General features: G+C 41.0%; 1 protein-coding gene and 1 pseudogene across 1 annotated transcript in view; one reads left to right on the top strand and one right to left on the bottom strand.

Annotated features, from left to right (window-relative positions):
• Window positions 1-21,017, top strand: part of RGS17 (regulator of G-protein signaling 17) — a 169,089-nt gene that overhangs the window by 46,713 nt on the left and 101,359 nt on the right. The gene's annotated exons all lie outside the window — the stretch shown is intronic.
• LOC102826212 lies at window positions 7,746-8,459 on the bottom strand (annotated as a pseudogene).

Below are 21,017 nucleotides of genomic sequence, written 5' to 3'. Positions count from 1 at the left end.
AGTAGAAAGCCTCATCTTTCTCCCGCGGAGCAGCTGGTAGTTTCGAACTGCTGACCTTAAGGTTCGCAGCCCGATTCGTAACCACTACGCTACCAAAGTAAAGTGGCTTAAAGTGAACTTTTGAAAAGTACTGAAGGATTCGATGAGCAAAATATTGAATAATGCAGGAAGCATTAAAAGAAGATAGGAGTACACAGACTCACTGTACAAAAAGAAATGGATTGCATTGGTGGTTCAAACCCACCAGCTGCTCCCTGGAAACCCTATGCAGGGTTGCTGTGAGTCATAACCAGCTTGGTGGCACACAACACTATTGCACTGTGAGTCTGTACCACATTTCGTTTATCCTCTCATCTGTAGATGGATACTTGGGTCATCTCCATCTTGTGGTGACTAGTACCAGCATGAACAGTGGTCTACAAGTCTGAGTCTGTTCTCTCTGCTCCTTTGGATGTCTACCTAGGAGTGAAATGATTGGATCACATGGTAATTCTTTACTTAACTTTTTGAGGAACTTCCTGTCTTCCACCGTGGCTGTACACCTTCACACTCCCACCAGTACTGGGTGAGAGTTTCAGTTTTCATATACCTGAATTATTTGTGCATATATAATTGTTAGGGGCCATTGATTTCAGTTCCTACTCATAGTGAGTGACCTTAGATACAACAGACCAAAATGCGGCCTGGTCCTGTGCCATCCTCATAATTGTGTTTGAGCCCATTTGCTGTTGCCTCTTGTCAATCTGTCTCATTGAGGGACCTTTATAATTATCCCTCTTAAATGTCATGCTATTAAGTTCTAATCATCATTCTAGTCATTGAGATGTTTTCAAACATTGATTGAGTCATGCAGTATATTTCCTGATCCTCTTTGACAGTTTTATATTTAATAAAAAGTTGGTGGTTATGGTAGTCTGTGGAATTAGTTCCGACTCATAGCGACCCAGTACAGGGTTTCCAAGGCTATAAATCTTTACAGAAGCAAAAAGCCTCATTTTTCTCCCATGGAACAGCTGGTAGTTTCAAACTACTGACCTTAAGGTTAGCAACCCAACTCGTAACCACTATGCTATGGAAAAATAGAGATAGTCTAGTTTGGTGTTTGAAAATGTGGGGTTAATTGACAAACTAACATAAATCTGGCTTCTACCCAAACTTGACCAAGAAGTAGTTACATAACATTTCTCAACTGTTTTCCTCATCTGTGAAAATCAATTTCATGGGGCTTTAATAAGAAATATATTGAATATAAAAAAGAATAATAGAGCATTTTTATATATCGTGGCATTAAAGTTGTTAATTATTACAATCTCGAAGCAGTTGGAAACTTTTATTTTTATACTTTAGAGTTCTAGCAAGATACCAGTTTGAGAATTAAGGTGCACCTGACCCAAGTCATGGTATTTTCAGTAGCTTCATATGTATGTGAAAGTTGGACAATGCATAAGGAAGGCCATAGAAGAACTGATGCATTTGAGTTACGATGTTGGAGAATATTGAAAATGCAATGGACTTCCAGAAGAACAAACCAATCTGTGTTGCAAGAAGTACAGCCAGAATGCTCCTTAGAAGCCAGGATGGCCAGACTTTATCTCTCACATCTCAGACATATTATCATGAGGGACCAGTCTCTGGAGAAGCACATTATGCTTGGTAAAGTAGAAGGCAAGCTAAAAAGAAGAAGATTCTCAAGAGACAGGAATGTCTCAGGAATGGACTCAGGTCTAACAACAATTGTGAGGAAGGTGTCTGCAGGAATGGACTCAGGTCTAACAACAATTGTGAGGAAGGTGTCAGGTCGCTATTGGTCGGAGCTGACTTGACGGCACCTGACAATGGTTTTGTAACAACACTTTTTGAATGGCCCTTGGTAACAGCCTTGTTCTTGTGACCTTATCCTTACCACTTATGTCTTTATTTAATCATCACCCACCCCAGGAAGATTACCATATTCGCCTTGTGTCTCTGCCCCCTCACCCCTCTTGCGTCAGTAGGACACCTTTCTCCCTATTGACACATGGTTCATTTATCTCTACATTTTGTACTACTTGGTTTATTTAAAGACTCATCTCTGGGTTGCTACTGTTAAGCCTTCCCCAGCACATAGTTGTTGTTGTTACGTTCTTTCAAGTTGGTTCCAACTCAAAGCGACCCTGTATAGTGTCTCTGAGGAGCAGCTGGTGAGTTTGAATTGCCAACTTTGTGTATCAAACCGACCTTGCGGTCCAGTACTTACCATACAATGCCACAGCAGGACTCCAGCACATAATTGTTCAATAAATGTTTATTGAATTAAAGGAGAAACATGTGGAATGAATGTTTAAACCCATAAGCCATTTTTCCTTGCCGTTGCTATTAAGAAAGGTTTGAACATCCTCTCATACAGTTATGATGCATATTTTTATGAAAAGCCACAGATAACAGCTGAGTGATTCACTGATTTTTTTCCACGATTAGTCAAGGAATGAATAAGTTACAGTGCCTTTTAAGCTATTACATTTCATTTTGAAGTTGCATTCCAACAAGATAGTGAGTTGCAACAGCCACAATCCAAACAGGTTCCGGCTGCTTGCTTTGTTACCTTGTTACACCTAGAGGAGAAAGCCCTCTTATTAGGAAGGCTAATGGGTCACTCTTAGGCCACAATTTTTCAGGTGTTTTCTATCCTCTTTTAGAAACTCTTAAGACTTGAAGGGTTAATTCTCTGGCCCTTTTATTCCTGAAACTTGATGTGTTAAACTTTTGTAATGGAAAATTATCCTTGTTAAAAAAAAAAATTCCCAATTTTTAGAGGTTATCGTGAACTATTATTTGTGCAACTGTGGTCATTTAACTATAATTGTGGTGCTGTAGGATAAGCACTGGACCACAAGTTGCTCTGAATTGCAAGGCCAGCGGTTCAAACTCACCAGCTGCTCCTCCGAAACCCTATACAGGGTCACTGCGCATCGAAACTGACTCAACAGTCCTTAGCACAACTGAGCATGTGTGAATTAGAAGAGACTTGATATCAACATCTATTTTATTTCCCTTTCCAGAATGTAAGGGAAATTAAAATAGATCATCACCTGGAGAGGGGTCCCAGTGCAACAGTGTTGTGGAAGCCCTGGGCTGCTAACTGTAAGGCTGATGGTTCAAACTCACCAGCCGCTCTTCAGAAACGCTCTGCAGGGTCACTATGCTTCAAAACCGACTCAGCGGCACTCAACAATGACAACAATTCTAAAAAAGGAAGAAGAAACCCTCTGAAATTCAGTGGCCAATAATGTGATAGGAGATGAAGCCAGGTTCACACGAAGGTTGTCTGGTTTACAGCAGCCCAGAAACCCTGGTGGCGCTGCAGCTTTAGCTTTGAGCTGCTATTCCAACGCACCAGCCGCTATGTGGAGAAAGATGAGGCAGTACGCTTCCGTAAAGATTCAGTCTCTGCAACCCTGTGTAGGGTCACTCTGAGCCAGAGGGTGTGGGGTTTTTAATGCTTATTGCAGATCCCTGAGGGCTCAGTGGTAAAGCACTCAGCTGCTAAGTGAGTGGTGGGTGGGGGCTCTAGGGGAGAAGTGGTGGTCCCCAGTCAGTCTCCCTCCATAAACATTTACAACCTGGGCTATCCCGTGGGGCAGTCCTGCTGCTGTACAGGGTCACTGGGAGCCAAAATCGATTTGGTGATGAGTTTGGTTTGGTTGGAATGTTTATTGGGCACAGGGAGCAGACACTTTGCCAAGCATTTTACCTGCATCACAGAATCCTCACAAAAGGTAGTGAGAGGATTACTACCAGTTTTCCAAATGAGGGTGCAGCCCCAGAGAGGCTAGATAGCATTTCTATATTACTTAGGAGCTCTGGATAGGTGCTCAGCTGGTTAAAATTCACCTATTGTTGTAGTGTGTTGTTGACTTGGATTCAGTCATAGTGATCCTATATAGGGTTTCTTTAAAGAGTTGGTGAATTTGAACTGCTGACCTTGTGGTGGTGGTTGTTAAGTGCCGTTGAGTCAGTTCTGACTCATAGTGACCCTGTATAGGGTTTCCCAGGAGCAGCTGGTGAGCTTGAACCGCCGACTTTGCAGTCCAGTGCGTTAACCCACAGTACCACACCAGGACTTGGACCTTGTGGTTACCAGTCCAGTAATTATGCTACACTACAGAGCCACACCCTGGTCCATAAACCCCTATGAGGCAGTTTTACTGTCACATGGGTTCTCTCTGAGTAAAAACCTTCTCATGGCTCTTAACAAGAACAACATATTATATAGCAAGTTAGCAGAGCCAGACCTCATGCTCATTGGAGTGACTTTTCCCCAACACTTTCTGCCTTCTCCTCCCCACCTTTGAACGTGATGTTTCCTCTCCTTGGTGTGCCTGCTAACCCAGCTCACTCATCCTTAACACCCTGGTGAACTGTCACTACGTTTGCAATCCACTCCTGCCCTCTTCTGGGTCCCAGTAGTATTTTGTTCATTCCTCAGTAAGGCCCTTGTCTGTTGGTGTGGCGTATTCCCCCACAAGGCTGTTTACTGTTTAAAACTATATTGTTTCTTTTACCAAATCTCTTAGAAATGCTTGAAATTCCCACCATTCTTTTGCCTACTGATTGCTTATGTAATTTTCAAGTCATCAATATATTGAAAACATCTGAATGAAGTACAAGTCAATACATATTGAAACTATTAAACTGAAACTGATCTGTTTCCTTAAAACACCAAGTCAGCCTTTCTAACTGTGTTTAATGCCCTGAATATTTTATCTCTGATTTTCAAAGCATTAGTATCGTGAAAAACAAAACAAAACAAAAAAACATGGAAGTTAGGTAGGGAAGAGCAAAGATGCAAGGACTAAATGTTATTCTTAGCATAAGGGAGCCCTCAGCTTACCCGACTTTGCAGTCCTCATCAACCTCAAATACATAATGCATAAACACTTGACTGTAGGTTGCTTTGAACTGCAAGGTTGGCGGTTCAAATTCACCAGTCCCTCCTCAGAAACCTTATACAGGATCAGTATGAGTCGGAACCAAGTCAACAGCACTTAACAATGACAACAAAAATAGTTCAGTATAGCTACCGTAAATCATGCAATCCTGGTGTGGACTGCTAACCATAAGGTTGGTAGTTCAAATCCACCAGTCGTTCATTGGACACTCTCTATAGGGTCACTATGAGTCAGAACCAAGTGAAAAGCACTTAATAATAGCAGCAGAAACAAAGTTAAATTCTCAATGTGTGGACGAGTGTACAGACAAAACCTTGGTGATACCAAATATAATATTTACATCAAACACTTGCCTAGATTTTGCAACATTTGAGACTGAGCCAAGCCCTGAGAGTTACTAAAGGGGGTGATCCCAATTTCACAGATGGGGAGACCGAGGGTCAGTAAATCTCAGTGATTTCCCAAAGATTACCCAGTGATTTAATAGGGATCCTGACTCCAAGATCAATGATCCTTTATACCAGACCACTTTGCTTCTCCAGAAGATTAAATATGGAACTCTCCTATTCACTTATCTCCTTGTCTGCCAAAGTCAGGGCTGTTGAGTAGGTGCCCTTTGGGGTCCCTCTCTATTCTCCCTGGAACTATGGACATTGGCAAGTGTATCATTTATACGACTCTTTAGTTACTATCCCCAAATGTGTCCCAGTATTTTCACTTCCTGTCTATTCTCATAAACTTAGAAAAAGACAAGGGATGCCCAGTGTCAGAAGTTGAGACCCTTGCTTAGCAGTTAAGGAGATTTTAGAAGATAATGTGTGCTTTCTTCTATCAGAAGAGGAACCAAACCAGTAATAGAATCACAAATATTTCATTGACTTAGAGTATTGTGCTACCGGAAATCCCTGTAGAACATTGGGTTTCAGACATACAGAAACAGGTCAGCTTACCTTAATTATGTAAAATGCAGTTTATCTGGCTGTACATCGCATGAACACACCACAGATATGTTCATTGTTGAACAACACAACTCAAAGTCTCATTTCAAATCACACACTGTTGTTGCTGTGAAGTGCCATTGAGTCGGTTCCAATGCATAGCGACCCTGTATATGGTTTCCGAGGAGTGGCTGGTGAGTTTGAACCACGGACCTTGCAGTTCACACTGACCTTGTAGTCCAGTGCTTATACTACAGTGCCACACTGTTGCTGTTAGGTGCTCTCAAGTGGGTTCCAACTCAGAGCGACCCTATACACAACAGAACTGCCCGGTCTTGCACAATCCTCCAAATTGTTGTGTTTCAGCCCATTGCTGCTGTCACTGTGCCAGTCCATTTATTGGGGGTCTGTCTCTTTTTCCTGACCCTCCACTTTACCAAGCATGATGTCTTTCTTCAGGGAATGGTCCCTCCTGAACACATATCCGAAGTATGAGAGATGAAGTCTCATCATCCTGGATTCCAAGGAGCGTTCTGGCTGAAATTATTCTTCTAACAGTCCATATTAATTTAAATATTTTTCTCCAACACCATAACTCAAATACATCAATTCTTCTGTGATCTTTCTTATACACTGTCCAACTTTCATTTGCATATGAGGCTATTGAAAATACCATGGCTTGGGTCAAGTGCACCTTAGTCCTCAAACTGGCATCTTTGCTCTTGAAAACTTTTAAAAGATCTTGTGCAGCAGATTTGCCTAATGCAATACTTTGTTTAATTTCTTGACTGCTGCTTCCATGAATGTTGATGGTGGATCTGAGCAAAATGAAGTCTTTGACAACTTCAATCTTTTCTCCATTTATCATGATGTTGTAATATATTGGTCCACTTGTGAAGATTTTTGTTTTCTCAACATTGAGGTACATCCCATACTGACGACTGTGGCCTTTGATCTTCATCAGTATTTTACATCCTCTTTGCTTTCAGCAAGTGAGGTTGTATCGTCTGGATATCACAGATTTTTAGTGAGTCTTCTTCAAATCCTGAAGTGCCACATTCTTCTTTATATATTCCAGCTTCTCAGATTATTTGCTCAGCATATAGATTAATTTAGTGAAAGAATACAACTCTGGAGCACCCATTTTCTGATTTTAAACCATTCCATGTCCCCTTGTTCTGTTTGAACGACTGACTCTTGGTCTATGTATAGGAACCTCATGAGCATAATTAAGTGTTCTGGAATACCCTTTCTTTGCAGTGCTATCCACAGCTTGTTATGATCTCCACAGTTGAAAGCCTTTGCAAAGTAAATAAAGCACAGGTGATAAGCATCTCTCTGATAGTCTCTGCTTTCAGCCAAGATCCATCTAATGTCACCAGTGATATCCCTTGTTCCATGTCCTCATCTGAATCCAGCATGAACCTCTGGCAGTTTCCTGTCAATATATGTTGTAGAAGTTTTTATTATCTTCAGGAAAATTTTACTTGCATGTGATATTAACTGTCTTGACTGATTTCCACATTCTGTTGGGTCACCGCTCTTTGGAATGGGTACAAATATGGATCTCTTCCAATCATGTAACTGTCTTCCAAATTTCTTGGCATAAATGAGTGAGTACTTCTAGTACTGCCTCACTTTCTTGAAAGATTTCAATTTGTATTCCATCAGTTCCCGCTGCCTTGTTCTTTGCCAATTCCTTCAGTGCACCTTGGGCTTCCTCCTTCAGTACCATTGACTTTTGATCATTTGCTCCCTCTTGAAATGGTTGAACATCATCCATTTCTTTTTGGTACAGTGGCTTAGTATTCCCTCCATCTTCTTTTTTTTTTTTTTTTGACACTGAGTGCACATCATTTATCGCCTTCTAGTCCTGGGTTCAGTACATAGATGACTTCTCTTCACCCTTTGGATTGACAATTTTCTCCAGGTTGCTGCTGATTATAAAGTTCAGCATAGAAGGTCCTCAGGTCCAGCACCATGGCCCTAAAATCCCTATAGGCTGCCTCATCTCACTCATGCACCAGGGTGTGGTAATCCATCACATGGGTCTCCTTGGAGGCCTTGGCCACTGCATCACCACGTTCTGAGAAGTACTTGGAAATGGTTGTCTGGAAGCTTCCACTTGGGTCTTGACTGCATTCACTCTCTCCAGCACTTTCTCCTGGATTGCCACCCAAAAATCATTTCCATCCACAATCTTGGGGATCAGATGCTGGATCCATGTGATCACCAGAATGCATTTCTCTTTTAGAGTCCAGACTTTTGGTTGAACTGGGGCATGCAGGGCCAGCACCTTCTCATTTCCAGGGAGAAAGCCACATTTAGGGGCTTCTTTCTTCTCCTGCTTATCTGTTTCCATCTCATCATCCTTGGGCAGGGGGTCTGGGATAGGGATATCCAGTGGGGCCCAGAGGGACGTCCGGTCAGCTACATTGAAGGAGTCCTCTTTCAAAAACTGGTTCAGGTATATGATCTTCTGTGGCAAGAATCTGCAGAAGAGTTCCTCAGCCTCCTGGAAGACATTTTGCCTGAAGACATCCACCTGTTTACGGGCCTCCCCACTCAGGCGCACCCCACAAGGCTTAACCATGCTCCTACAGTTGTACGGTCTTTGGCCTCTGCCTGAGCTTTCGCTTTCCCCTTCTTTTGATGCTTGTTATATTATTCTGTATTTTGCCCACTGAATCCTCCAGTGCTGTAAGTCAAAGCTTGATTTTTTTTTTTCCCTCAGTTCTTTCACCTTGAAAAATGCTGAGCATGTTCCTCCCTTTTGGTTTTCTATCTCCAGGTCTTTGCATGTTTCATTAAAATACATGACTTTGTCTTTTCAAGCTGCCCTTTAAATTTTTCTGTTGAGCTCTGTTACCTCCTCATTCTTCCATTTGCTTTAGCATCTCTACTCAGGAAAGCAAGTTTCAGAGTCTCTGTTGACATACATTTTGGTCTTTTCCTTCTTTCTGGAATGCTTAATGACCTTTTGCTTTCTTCTTATAAGATATTCTTACTGTCATCCCACAACTCTTCTAGTCTCTGGACTTTAGTGTCTAAAGCATAAAATCTGTTCTTCAGATGGTCTCTAAATTCAAGTGGGATATGTGTAAGGTCTTATGGACATGTTTTAATTTTCTTCAGCTTCAGCCTGAATTTGCATATGAGCTATTAATGGTCTGATTCAGTCTTCCCTTGGCCTTATTTTGACTAATGATGCAGAGATTTTCCACCATTTCTCTCCACAGATATAGTCATTTTGATTTCTGTGTATTCCATCTAGTGAGACCCAATGTGTATAGTCATCTTTTACTTTCTCTTTAAAGGGTGTTTTCAATGAATCAGTCGTTGGTCTTGCAAAATTCTATGATGCAATCTCCAACATCGTTTCTATCACCAGGGCCATATTTTCCAATTACTTAACCTTCCTCTATGTTTCCAACCTTTACATTCCATTCACCATTAATTATCAATACATCTTGATTGCATAATTGATCAGTTTCAGAATAAAGAAGTTGGTAGCATTCTCCAATTTCATCATCACAGGTTTTAGTGGTTGGTACTTACATTTGAATAATAGTGGTATTAACTGGTATTCCTTTTAGGTGTGTGGATATTATTCTAATACAGATAGCATTATGCTTCATGATAGACCTTGAAATGTTCTTTTTGATGATGAATGCAACACCATCTCTCTTCAATTTGTCATTCCTGACATAGTCAATTATGTGATTGTCAGATTCACAATGGCCAATACCAGTCCATTTCAGGTCACTAAGGTCTAGGATATTGATATTTATGCATGCCATTACATTTTTGACATCTTCCAATTTTCTTAGATTCATACCTAGTACATTCTATATTCTGATTACTAGTAGATATTTACACCTGTTTTTACTCATTTAAAGTTGTGCCCTGCCAACAAATGAAAATCCAGAAAGCTTAACTCTAGTCACATCATCACAGTCAACTCTGTTTTGAAGAGGCAGCTCTTCTCCAGTCGTATTCTGAGTGCCTTCCAAGCTGAGGGGCTCATCTTCTGGCACTATATCTAACAAAGTTCTGGTGCTATTCATAATGTTTCAATATTCAGTATTCTAGATGGATGATAAATTGAAAAAATATTTTTACATAGTTCTTCATTATAAGAATGATCAATTACTGTTTCATAATAATAGTAATCATTGATTAATCAAAGAATATTTCCTCAGCAGAATCTTCATGTTTTTATGGCTTCATACAGTTGCTTACAGCCATTGGCAGGACTGTGTTCCCTGATCCAGGATAACAGGGACTTTAGTACTCAAAGCTCTGATAATGTCAGCAGTTAGTCCATTTTTGCTCCTTTTACTATTTTTTAAATGAAAGCAAATAATTGAGGAAAATTGAAACCATAAGTACTTCTGTAACAGTTTGTTCCTCAGGGGGTACTTATATTAAAAAGAATACACTCTAGCAAAACACATGGAAGGTACTAGGTATGTGAGTCATCAGACACTGTATAATTCCCAAACATTGTGTAATTCCAAAGCATTCATATGCTAAACTATCCTGGAATAATTTTTGGTCTATGTTCTGACCTCTAATAGTTCCATTTCACTGGATGTGGCAGTTTAGAGACTTTTTCCAGTGCACTGAGCTACTTGAATTTTGTGATCGTCCAAAGTCATTCTGCACCAAGCTCTGTCTAAGTGCCTGTTCTTTATTCAAAGGCAGGATGAATGAGGACAAGGTTGGAGGCGCTGAAGCTGAGAGGCACTCTGTCACCAGCAACTCCATTAATGGGAAGTGGCTTTAGTATGTTGATACCAAGGAGCTGTCATTTTCTAGAGGGATCTGAGTAAAACAGGTATTGATACCACCCTCAATGTCAAAATGGAAATAGCAAGAACTCTTTTGATCCTTCTCAAGAAATGTTCCCTGAGGTTTCGACTGCTACCATGGATGTCATGAAGTTAAAATTGCACCTTAGTGCTTAGGTGTACTAACAAGACTGAAGCACAAAAAAAGTACCCAAATCAAAAAGTTGTGTAGAATGTTTACATAGAACTTATCTATGTGGTGTTCCAATGTGGCACCACCATAGGAAAGCAATGGACTGCTAACTGAAAGGTCAGCGGCTCAAACCCACCGGCTTGCTCTGCAGAAACTCTCAACAGGGTCACTATGAGTCAGAACCGACTCAACAGCACTTACTAACTTTTTTATGTGTGTGTGAAGTAGAATTATGACATTTTAAAGACATAAAATAGAAAAAGTGATTTTTTTTTTTAATGGACTTTGTTGTGTCCCTGAAAAAAAGGTGTAACTCCTAATCCCTGTATTTATGGATGAAGTCCCATTTGCAAATCGAGTTTTCTTTGTGATATGAATGGAAACATATCAGTATAGGGTGTGTTTCCAGGCAATCGCCTTTTTAAAATATAAACATATATATTTTATTATTTTTTAAAAGTTTTTATTGTGAATTGTGTAATAGTTTACGTGGGAAAACATTAGCTTTACATTCATCCTATTGTATTTAATTTCATTGCCATGATTACAGTCCCCTCCATGCATCATCAACCAACCAAAGGGTATACCCTGCAAGCCTGCCACCCCCCCCTCCCCGCCCCCAGGCTTCAGCACACAGTTCCTCTCCCTTTCTGGATCTAAAATCCCCAGCTGCTCCTTCGCTCCACGTCATTATCTCTGCTTCCATCTCAGGTATCATTGCTTCTCTGGGTAGGGTCCCACACTCTGCTCTTCTCACTGGATGGTCTGAAGGACTTCCACTCCTGTATTACAAAATCAATCACTCCCTTCCTTTTGTTACAAAACATCTACTTTTACATTTCTGACCCTCACAGTCAATACTGATAGCAATTATTCACTATTGAACCACGAGAGTCTTATACCCATCTCCTTTCATCAGCCCCATCCAGACAGGTTGTAAACCACTTAGTAGAGATTCTACCTTTCACCTCACCCTCTGGATGTAGGCTCCTTCTTGAAAGCTTGTAAGTCAGTCACTTCTTGCCTTTGTAGTGCCCCCCCCCCATTTTGGGTAGCAAATGTCTAAGTTGCCCATCCCTGTCAACGCTGTGTACTGAGGGGATGGGAATGATCCTCTCTGTAAAGATTTGTTCCCTCTTTTGGGCTATTATATCCATAAGTATAGGTCAAGTTCATCAAATTGTAGTGGATTACTCTTCTTTTCCTCTTCTTTCTTCTTCTAGTTGAGTTCTGATCATCCAGCCATTGTAGCCATGTCAGGTGAGTACTATCTGCAGGTATGGGTATTCTTGTGCATCTCCCCTCACTTCATATCAACTGGATGCTTCACTCTCCACTCTAGTCCTTTGTGACCATATCCCTGTCTCTGGGCCCAGAGTCCCCGGGTCTTGTCATATTGCTGGCCAACCAGGTCTCCACCCGTGTTCACAGGAGTCTATTGAACGTGGTCGAACTTAGCTCACAACTTCATTGCTGTTTTTCCCCCCACTTCCCCTTATTGGTGACCAGCATGGTCAGCAGCCAGACCACATGTCCACGCAATCACCTTTGAGAGATAAATTTTGGGCTCTCATAAAATTAATCAGATTACATACAGAAGAAAGCAAAGCACAAACATAGGCGATGTTACGTGCCACATAAGATCACCAAGGAACTGAAGAGGAGACACTGAAAAGAGACAAGGACCTTCCCCCAGAGAAGAGAGAAAAAAGCCTTCCGTAAAGCTGTTGTTGTTGTTGTGAAGTGCCGTCAAGTCGGTTCCGTCCCATAGCGACCCTGTATAGGGTTTCTGAGGAGCAGCTGATGAGCTTGAACTGCCGACCTTGTGGTTCAAACGAGTTGTACTCCAGTGCATTAACCCATGGCACCACACCAGGACTCCATATAAATACATACATATGTATATAAAAGGTCTGGCTTAATGACTAAAAAAGCTCATGATTGATTTAATTATGTATGACTTCAGTTTTATGTAAACTCAGCATCTATGTTAGTTATATAATATGCATAACTGTTGCCCTAGAACTTAGCAAACTTGAAACAACAAAATAGTCAGTTTCTCTGGGTCAAGAATCTTGGCGCAGTTTTTCTGCATGCTTCTAACTAAGGGTTTCATTCAGCTGCAATCGTGTGTCAGCTGGGGTGGAAGTCATTTCAAGGGTCATCTGGTAGAGAATCTAATTCTAAACTCACCCTGTGTAGGTTATCAGGAGACCATTGGGCCTCCCTGGCTGTTGGGAGGATTTCCTTGTCAAATAAGCTTTTCATAAACTGTCAGAATAAGGGCACTGATGGGGGTGTGGGCGAGAGAAAGAGAAAGACAAATATACAAATATGTGTCAAGGTGCAAGATATAGATACATATATGTACATGTGTTTGTATCTGTATCATGTGTCTCCTTTTAGAGGGAGAGTTAAGTGCAAAGACAGAAGCTATGCTCTTTATAACCTGAGTTACCTCATGTTTGCCAGATTCTTTCCCTTACTATTACAGCCCCTACTTAAAGGAGGAGGATCATAAACTGGCAGGAATACTTGGAGGTGAAGCTCATTGGGTCCACTTTAAACGTTGCCTTCTCCGGTCTGCCTTTTGGCCCTCAGTTGTTTTACTTCCGCCTCACACAGGAAGTATACTTAACCCTCTTCAGGGTCCTCAGAAGTCTTCTCCCATTGCACCATCAGCTCGAAGTGTAGGAGCTCATCTTCTAAATCAGATTCACGTGTGGATGAGGCTGCTTTTGTGTCACTCCTTAGTGAGAGCTCTTTGAAGATCCTTGAGACACTGCAGATTAATGCACTAGACTGCGAGGTCGGCAGTTCACACTTCCTATATAGGGTCACTATGAGTCGGAATTGACTCGACAGCACTTAACAACAACAAATAGACCAATCAATCCAAAGAGACGTTTTTTGTCCCCTATGTTATCTGATGTCAGGAAAACAAAAATCCTTACCACTGGACCAATAAACAACATTCTTATCAATGGAGAAAAGATAGAAGTTGTCAAGGACTTCATTCTTCTTGGATCAACTATCAACACTCGCGGAAACAGCAGTCAAGAGATCAGACGACGTATTGCATTGGGCAAATCTGCTGCACAGGAACTTAAAGTATTGAAGAACAGAGATGTCAGCTTGAGGACTAGGGTGCGCCTGACCCAGGCCATGGTGTTTTCAATAGCCTCATATGGATGCGAAAGCTGGACAGTGAATAAGGAAGATCGTAGAAGAATTGATGCCTTTGAGTTGTGGTGTTGGAGGAGAATACTGAAAGTGCCATGGACTGCCAAAAGAACCAATAGATCTGTTTTGGAAGAAGTGCGGGCAGAGTGCTCCTTGGAGGCCAGGATGGCTAAGCTTCGTCTCTCATACTTTGGACATATTGTCCGGAGGAAACAGTCACTGGTGAAGGATGTCATACTGGGTAAGGTGGAGGGTCATAGAAAAAGAGGAAGACCCCTAACGAGATGGATTGGCCAGGTGGCATCATTGATGGACTCAAGTGTGGTAGCGGTAGTGAGGTTGGCCCAGGATCGGACATTGTTTCGTTCTGCTGTGCATGGGGTCGCTATGAGTCGGTTCCGACTTGATGGCACCTGACAACAACAACAAATGTTATCTAAAGACTGTGGGAAAGGCAGAGGATAACTGCTGTAGACATTTCTTTTCAAAAATAAGGGCAGCTTGAGAAGCTCAAAAAAAACAAAAGCCACTGTTGAATAGAAATTCAGAAATCCAGCCGAGCAGATATTAGCAGTTCTTTGGTTCAGTCTCCAGGCTAAGAAATAATTAATTCTCCATGAGTTTCAGCTCTGCCCTTTGGGCTCTTATAAGAAGTAACCTATGTTTGCAGCGGATACTCAGTAAATGTGCTTGAGTCTTAAAAAGACTGTTGTTATTCTTGTCCACGGCCATCGAGGCTGCTCTGACCCACGACGTCAACCTTATGCGTAATGAAATGAAACATTGCCCAGTCTTGTGCGTCTTCATGATCCTTCTTGGTGTGTGTGAGTCCCTTGTTTTGGCTTTTGTGCCCAGCCATGTCACTGAAGGTTTCCCTTGATTTTACTGATCATCTGCCTTATCAAACATTAATCCATTTCTAGAGATTGATCTTTCCAGATGACATTTCCCAAGTAACCCAGCCAAAGTCTCATCATCCTGGATTCTAAACAGGAGCCATTCTGACTGTATTTCTACTAAGGTGGATGTTTTCATTCTTTTGGCTAAAAGACATGTGAAGGGACTTCAAAAAGTTTATGGAGCAATTCCATTATCTTTCAATTCCATTTTGCCATGAACTTTTTGAAGCCTACTGGTTTATACAAATGTTAAGAATTCTTCCTAGATGATTAAGTATCTTTTTGTCATTGAACTTAATCTGTTTCCCAAATGTTCATCAATAAACATTTTCAGCTTGTATAACACACACAAATACACACACATATACTTTTTAAAAATACGAGGAGGCCATGTCCTTAAACCATATACTCAAAGGTGTTACAATGATTGATACTATCAGATCACAAGACAACTTGTAAGTCACATTACCAGTTGATTAGCTCACAGTCAGAAGTATGACTGCTAGCATTCTTTCCTGTAGGAATAATTAAGGTGCTCACACTATAACTTGGTAGACATCCCCATTGTGGATAATGGTGAGGTTGAGTTAGTTTTCATTTGAGTTGGACTCTTCTTCTTGCCTACTCTGTAAGGAGACCATCTGTCTTCTGTTTTCACAGTTTTCCTCACTGGATTCTTTCAGGAGCTTAGATTTTCTCCTTAAAATTCAGCCATGTTTGCATCATGTCTTCTCAGCCACCTTTATCCTCATATTAAAAATTACAGGTCAAAAGTAGAAGTTTTGTAACAAAAAGAGGGAGGGGAGTAGTTAATCTTACAGTCCAGGAACAGAGGACCCTAGGATCATCAAGGGAAAAGAGCACAAGCTGAATGTGGGACCCTATCCATAGAAGCAGTATACCGGAGACAGAGGCAGAGAGGGGGACATGGAGATAGGGAGCAGCTGAGGACTCTAGACTCACTCATGGAAAGAGAAAGGTTGTATGCCGGTGACCAGGAGGCAGGGTTGCAGAATGTGCCCTTTGGTTGCTTATTTAGATTATATATTCCTGAATGTTTTTGTATACATTAAAACAACAACAACAACAACAAAAAAAAAACACAGAGGAAAGTGAAGCAAGTACTGTTGAATGATGATCATGGAGGAGATTGTAATCATTGCAATGAAATGAAATATGATAGGATGAGTGTAAAGCTGATATTCTTCCATGTAAAATATCACTCAAGTCACAATAAAAACTGAAAAAAAAAAAATTACAGGTCATTCCTGAGGACATTGGCTATAATTACATTTCAATGCTCACTAATTTCATGAGGAACCTGTACATAAAACAAGAGAAAATCGTTCAGTCAGAAGAGGACTGAATGGTTTAAAATTAGGAAAGATGTATGGTATGCCAGGGTTATGGTTATTCAATCTGTATGCCGAACAAATAATCTGAGAAACTGGATTATATAAAGAAGACTGAAACATTAGGATTGGAGGAAGACTCATTAACAGCCTGTGATATGCAGATGATACAACCTTGTTTGCTGAAAACAAAGATAACTTAAAATAGTTACTGATGAACATCAAAGACCACAGTATGGGTTGTACTTCTATGTAAAGAAAACAAAACTCCTCACCAGTGGACCAATCAATAACATCATGATAAATAAAGGAAAGACTGAGTTGGCAAAGACTTCATTTTGCTCAGGTCAACCATGAACACTCTTGGAAGCAGCAGTCAAGAAATCAAATGACATATTGCATTAGGCAAGGCTTCTTCTTTAAACTGTTCAAACGTAAAGATGTCAGTTTGAGGACTGAGGTGTGCCTGACCCAAGACATGGTATTTTCAGTCGCCTCATATGTGTGTGAAAGTTAGGCACTGAATAAGGAAGACTATAGAAGAATTGATGCATTTGAGTTATGGTATTGGAAGAGAGTATTGAAAGTACCATGGACTGCCAGAAGAACAAACAAATCTGTGTTGGAAGAAGTACAGCCAGAGTGCTCCTTAGAAATCCAGATGCCCAGACGTCATCTCTCATACTTTGGATATATTATCAAGAGTGACCAATCTCTGAAGAAGAAAATCATGCTTGGTAAAGTGGAGGGCCATAGAAAAAGAGGAAGACCCCCAGTGAGATGGATTGACACAGTAGCAGCAGCAATGGAGTCAAGCATAGCAACCGTTGGGACTGGCGAAGAATTGGACAGTGTTTGTTCTGTTATGCATACACTCGCTATGAGTTGGTACTGACTTGACGGCACCTAACAACACAACAGGACTTCTGCTGTGGCGCTGTGGGTTAATACACAGGACTGCAAAGTCAGTTTGAACTGCAAGGTCGGTGGTTCAAGCTCACCAGGTGCTCCTTGGAAACCCTATACAGGGTCACTATAGATGTGAACCAACTTGATGGCACTTAACAACAACAACACAACAACAACAACAACATTTTCACTTCAAAATTCTAAATGCTTTCATTGTTAACTCATGAACTGATTGATTGAAAGTAACTTCCTAATTTACTTTAGGTACAAATGTCTAATTTGAGCATTGATGGATTTTTATTCCTCCATGAACCTTACCACTGATATCATCTCTCTTTTTTTGCACATTGCAACACAAAAAGAAATGAATAAAAGCCAGACAGATGAGAGGTTATTGAACATGTTAGTGTTGCTTCAGACCCACGCTGTCCATTGGGATGATGGCACTGTTGCATTTCTGCACTGTCCAAGATGGTAGCCATTAGTCACTTGGAGCTTGAGTGACTTCATGTTTAATGTATTTGATTTTGATAAATTTACATTTAAATAGCCACATATGGCTTGTTGCTACTATACTGGATAGCTTAGGAGACTACTAAGATTGAAAGAACCATAGAATGTGCTCAATCAAACGTCCAGGTCATGTCAGGAATTATTCTAAAGCACTGAGAGAACAGGCTTCCAGGCCAGGATCCTGAGTTTTATTGTGCATCTAGTTTTGATGTGGCGCTGTGGGTTAATGCTCCAGACTGCAAAGGTGTTTATAAACTGCAAGGCCGGCAGTTCAAGATCACCAGCTGCTCCTAGGAAATCCTATCTATACAGGGTCACTATGGGTCGGAACCAGCTCAACGGCACTTAACAACAACAACAAGTATGTATAGTTTATGGTAAGTTACACAATTAATCTCTCTGTGCTTTAGTTTACTTTCTTATAGGCTGTGGTTAAATTATAGCCTATTTCTTATGGGGAGTTCCTGGGTAGTAGGCATGGTTAACACACTTGGCTGCTAACCTAATGGTTGGAGATTTGAGTCTTCCCAAAGGTGTCTTGGCAGAAAGACTTGAATGTACCATTGCAAAGTCTATGAAGTACCTTTCTACTCTGACACTTGGGGCTGACATGTATCAGAATTGGCTCAGTGGCAACTGGTAACTAATAATGGTGTTTGTGCCAATGGAGTGACTTGATGTAGTCAGTGCTTAAAATATTGCCTGACACCATTCTAAGTAGTAACAATTCTGCCTGTGCATTGTAAGTCACTTTTTTCGTTAACCTGTTCTGGAAGGGATTTTTGCTGGCGTAGGGTTTTCTTTAGGAATTTGTAAACATGTCATCCAGCATAGCAAATGGGGCGTTGTTTTCCCCTCTCTAGATCATTAAAAATGATTCTCTTCTGCATAACTACCCTGATTTACAAAGTGACAAGTGAAATCAGTAACCACTGGTGTTTTAGCCTGGTGATTCTGTAGTCATTTTTCTCGAGCTTAGAATTGACTTTTCAGATCACTTGTTAATTAGAGAATGTTTTTAAAGCACTAGACCTGAATTTGTCATTAGTTCTGAAAATCAGTTCACACTGATATGAAAATTGCAGCATGTTTTCTTTCCGTATTCTTTTTAGCATTATCATTTTCTCCTGTGTAGGGAAAAAAAAAAAAGAATAGAATGATCAAGGTTCCTTTAGTTATTAAGTCCACAAAAGAATTCTTGAAACAATTATTTTAGTAGTAATATGAGGAATAGCTGAAGCCCATTGGATTTAGTAGGGAGGTAAGTATTCTTCGAGAGTTGGTTTCTCCAACTGTAAAGGTAGAAGTTGTGTAACATACAGGGGGGAGTAGTTAATCTTACATTCCAGAAACAGAGGACCCTACGGCCATCAAGAGGGAAGAGCATGAGCGAAATGTGGGACCCTATAAGGAGCTCTGGTAGCGTAGTGGTTACGAATAGGGCTGTGAACCGCAAGGTCAGCAGTTTGAAACTACCAGCTGTTCCGCAGGAGAAAGACAAGGCTTTCTGCTCCTGTAAAGATTTACAGCCTCGGAAACCCTGTACAGGGTCGCTATGAGTCGGAATCGACTCCACGGCACATAACAACAGCAACAATCCAGAGAAGAAGCAGCACCAGAGATGGAGGCAGAGATGAGGATGAGGACATGGAGAGAGGGAGCAGCTAAGGACTGTAGATTCATGGAAAGAGAAACAGTTATGTACTGGTGGTCAGGAGACTGGCTGTTAGAATGTGCCCTTTGGTTGGTTACATGATTCTAGATTCTAGATTTTTTTGGTTTTGTATACATAAAGAAGAAAGAAAGAAAAGCAGAGGGAACAGAAGGAAATACTGTTAAATGATGATGCTTGGAAGGGATTGCAGTCATTTCAGTGAAACAAAACAATAGGATGAGTGTAAAACCGATGTTCTCCCATGACAACTATCCCTCAAGTCACAATAAAAGCATTAAAATATTTTTTTTTGAAAAAAGAATATCATACAGGAAGAAAGCAAGAAACAAAAAAAAAGTCTGTTTCTCTGAGCAGACTCACTTGAAAATGACTCCCAAGAATTCTGATGCATTTTCAGCAATAGAAATGAGCAGGTTCAAAGGACAACCATCTCCTCCCCACTCCACATGAAAATGTGCAAATCCTTCTAAGTAAAGTCTTGTGAGCTGGCAAACTAAGAGCCTTGTACTTACATCTACAGACTAGGTATGTACACTTTATTTTCAAAAGTTAAAGTCTGGCCATTGTGGCAGGACAACACGGTCTAGGAGCCGAGAGCCCTGGGACCATCAATGGAGAAGAGTGGAGAGCGGGACCCCACCCCACCCAGAGAAGCAGTGAGGCCTGAGATGGAGACAGAGAGGATGAAGTGAAGAGATGGAGTGGCTGGGGACTTGAGATCCAGAGAGGGAAAGGGGCTGTGTGCTGAGGACAGTGAGGGGGGGGGGGGGGGGCATGCAAGGTATACCCTTTCATTGGGGGATGATGCATGGACGGGATGGTAACTAAGGCAATGAAATGATGTATGATAGAATAAATGTAAAACTAATGTTCTCCCATGTAAACTATCACACAATACACAATAAAACATTTATTTAAAAAAAAAAAAAAAAAGTTAAAGTCTGTTGGGCACTTCTTTGATATTGTTAAGAGGAAAACATATACAGGAGTAATGAAGTAAGTACATCTATGAATCTTCATGGAGTCCTGGTATAGCACTGTAGGATAAGCACTGGGCTGCTAACCACAAGGTCGGCAGTTCAAATGCACCAGCTGCTCCTCAGAAATCCTATACAGGGTTGCTGAGAGTTGGAACTGACTAGATGGCCCTTTACAACAACAAAATATACCTTCAACATAATATTGACTAATGGCATTCATAGGGACAGAGAGAACCAGACATTTTGAGGACATTTTCCTTCATTTGTAGCTGTGTTACTGAAATCGTGACCCACCCACTGTCTGTACTGCTACTGACCAGCAACAGGCTGTAAGGCAAACATTGCTTCTCGTTTCTTTTTCAAGCCTATTCTGTTTGTGCAGACTGAGAACAAACATTTGGTAGACGGAGTTTTGCAAAGTAATGAGTCGAATATTGTAGGCTGCCTGCTGTCCAGGAATGGCTTTGTTTTCTGGCCTTCAGTCTCCTGTCCATTTGCTATATGATCTTGAAGGAATTCATTTAACTGCTTTGTACCTTGATCTTCACATCTGTACAAAGAGGATGTGGCAGCTATAATCCCTGAGGGTCTTTTCAGACTTTATGGTTCAAATTTATATTCTGTAGGAGAAAATGTGGAACAAAACTCAAAATC

This window comes from Chrysochloris asiatica, unplaced genomic scaffold, assembly GCF_000296735.1.
Source record: "Chrysochloris asiatica unplaced genomic scaffold, ChrAsi1.0 scaffold00271, whole genome shotgun sequence".
Classification (NCBI taxonomy): domain Eukaryota; kingdom Metazoa; phylum Chordata; class Mammalia; order Afrosoricida; family Chrysochloridae; genus Chrysochloris; species Chrysochloris asiatica.
This window is presented reverse-complemented; position numbering and strand designations above follow the sequence as displayed.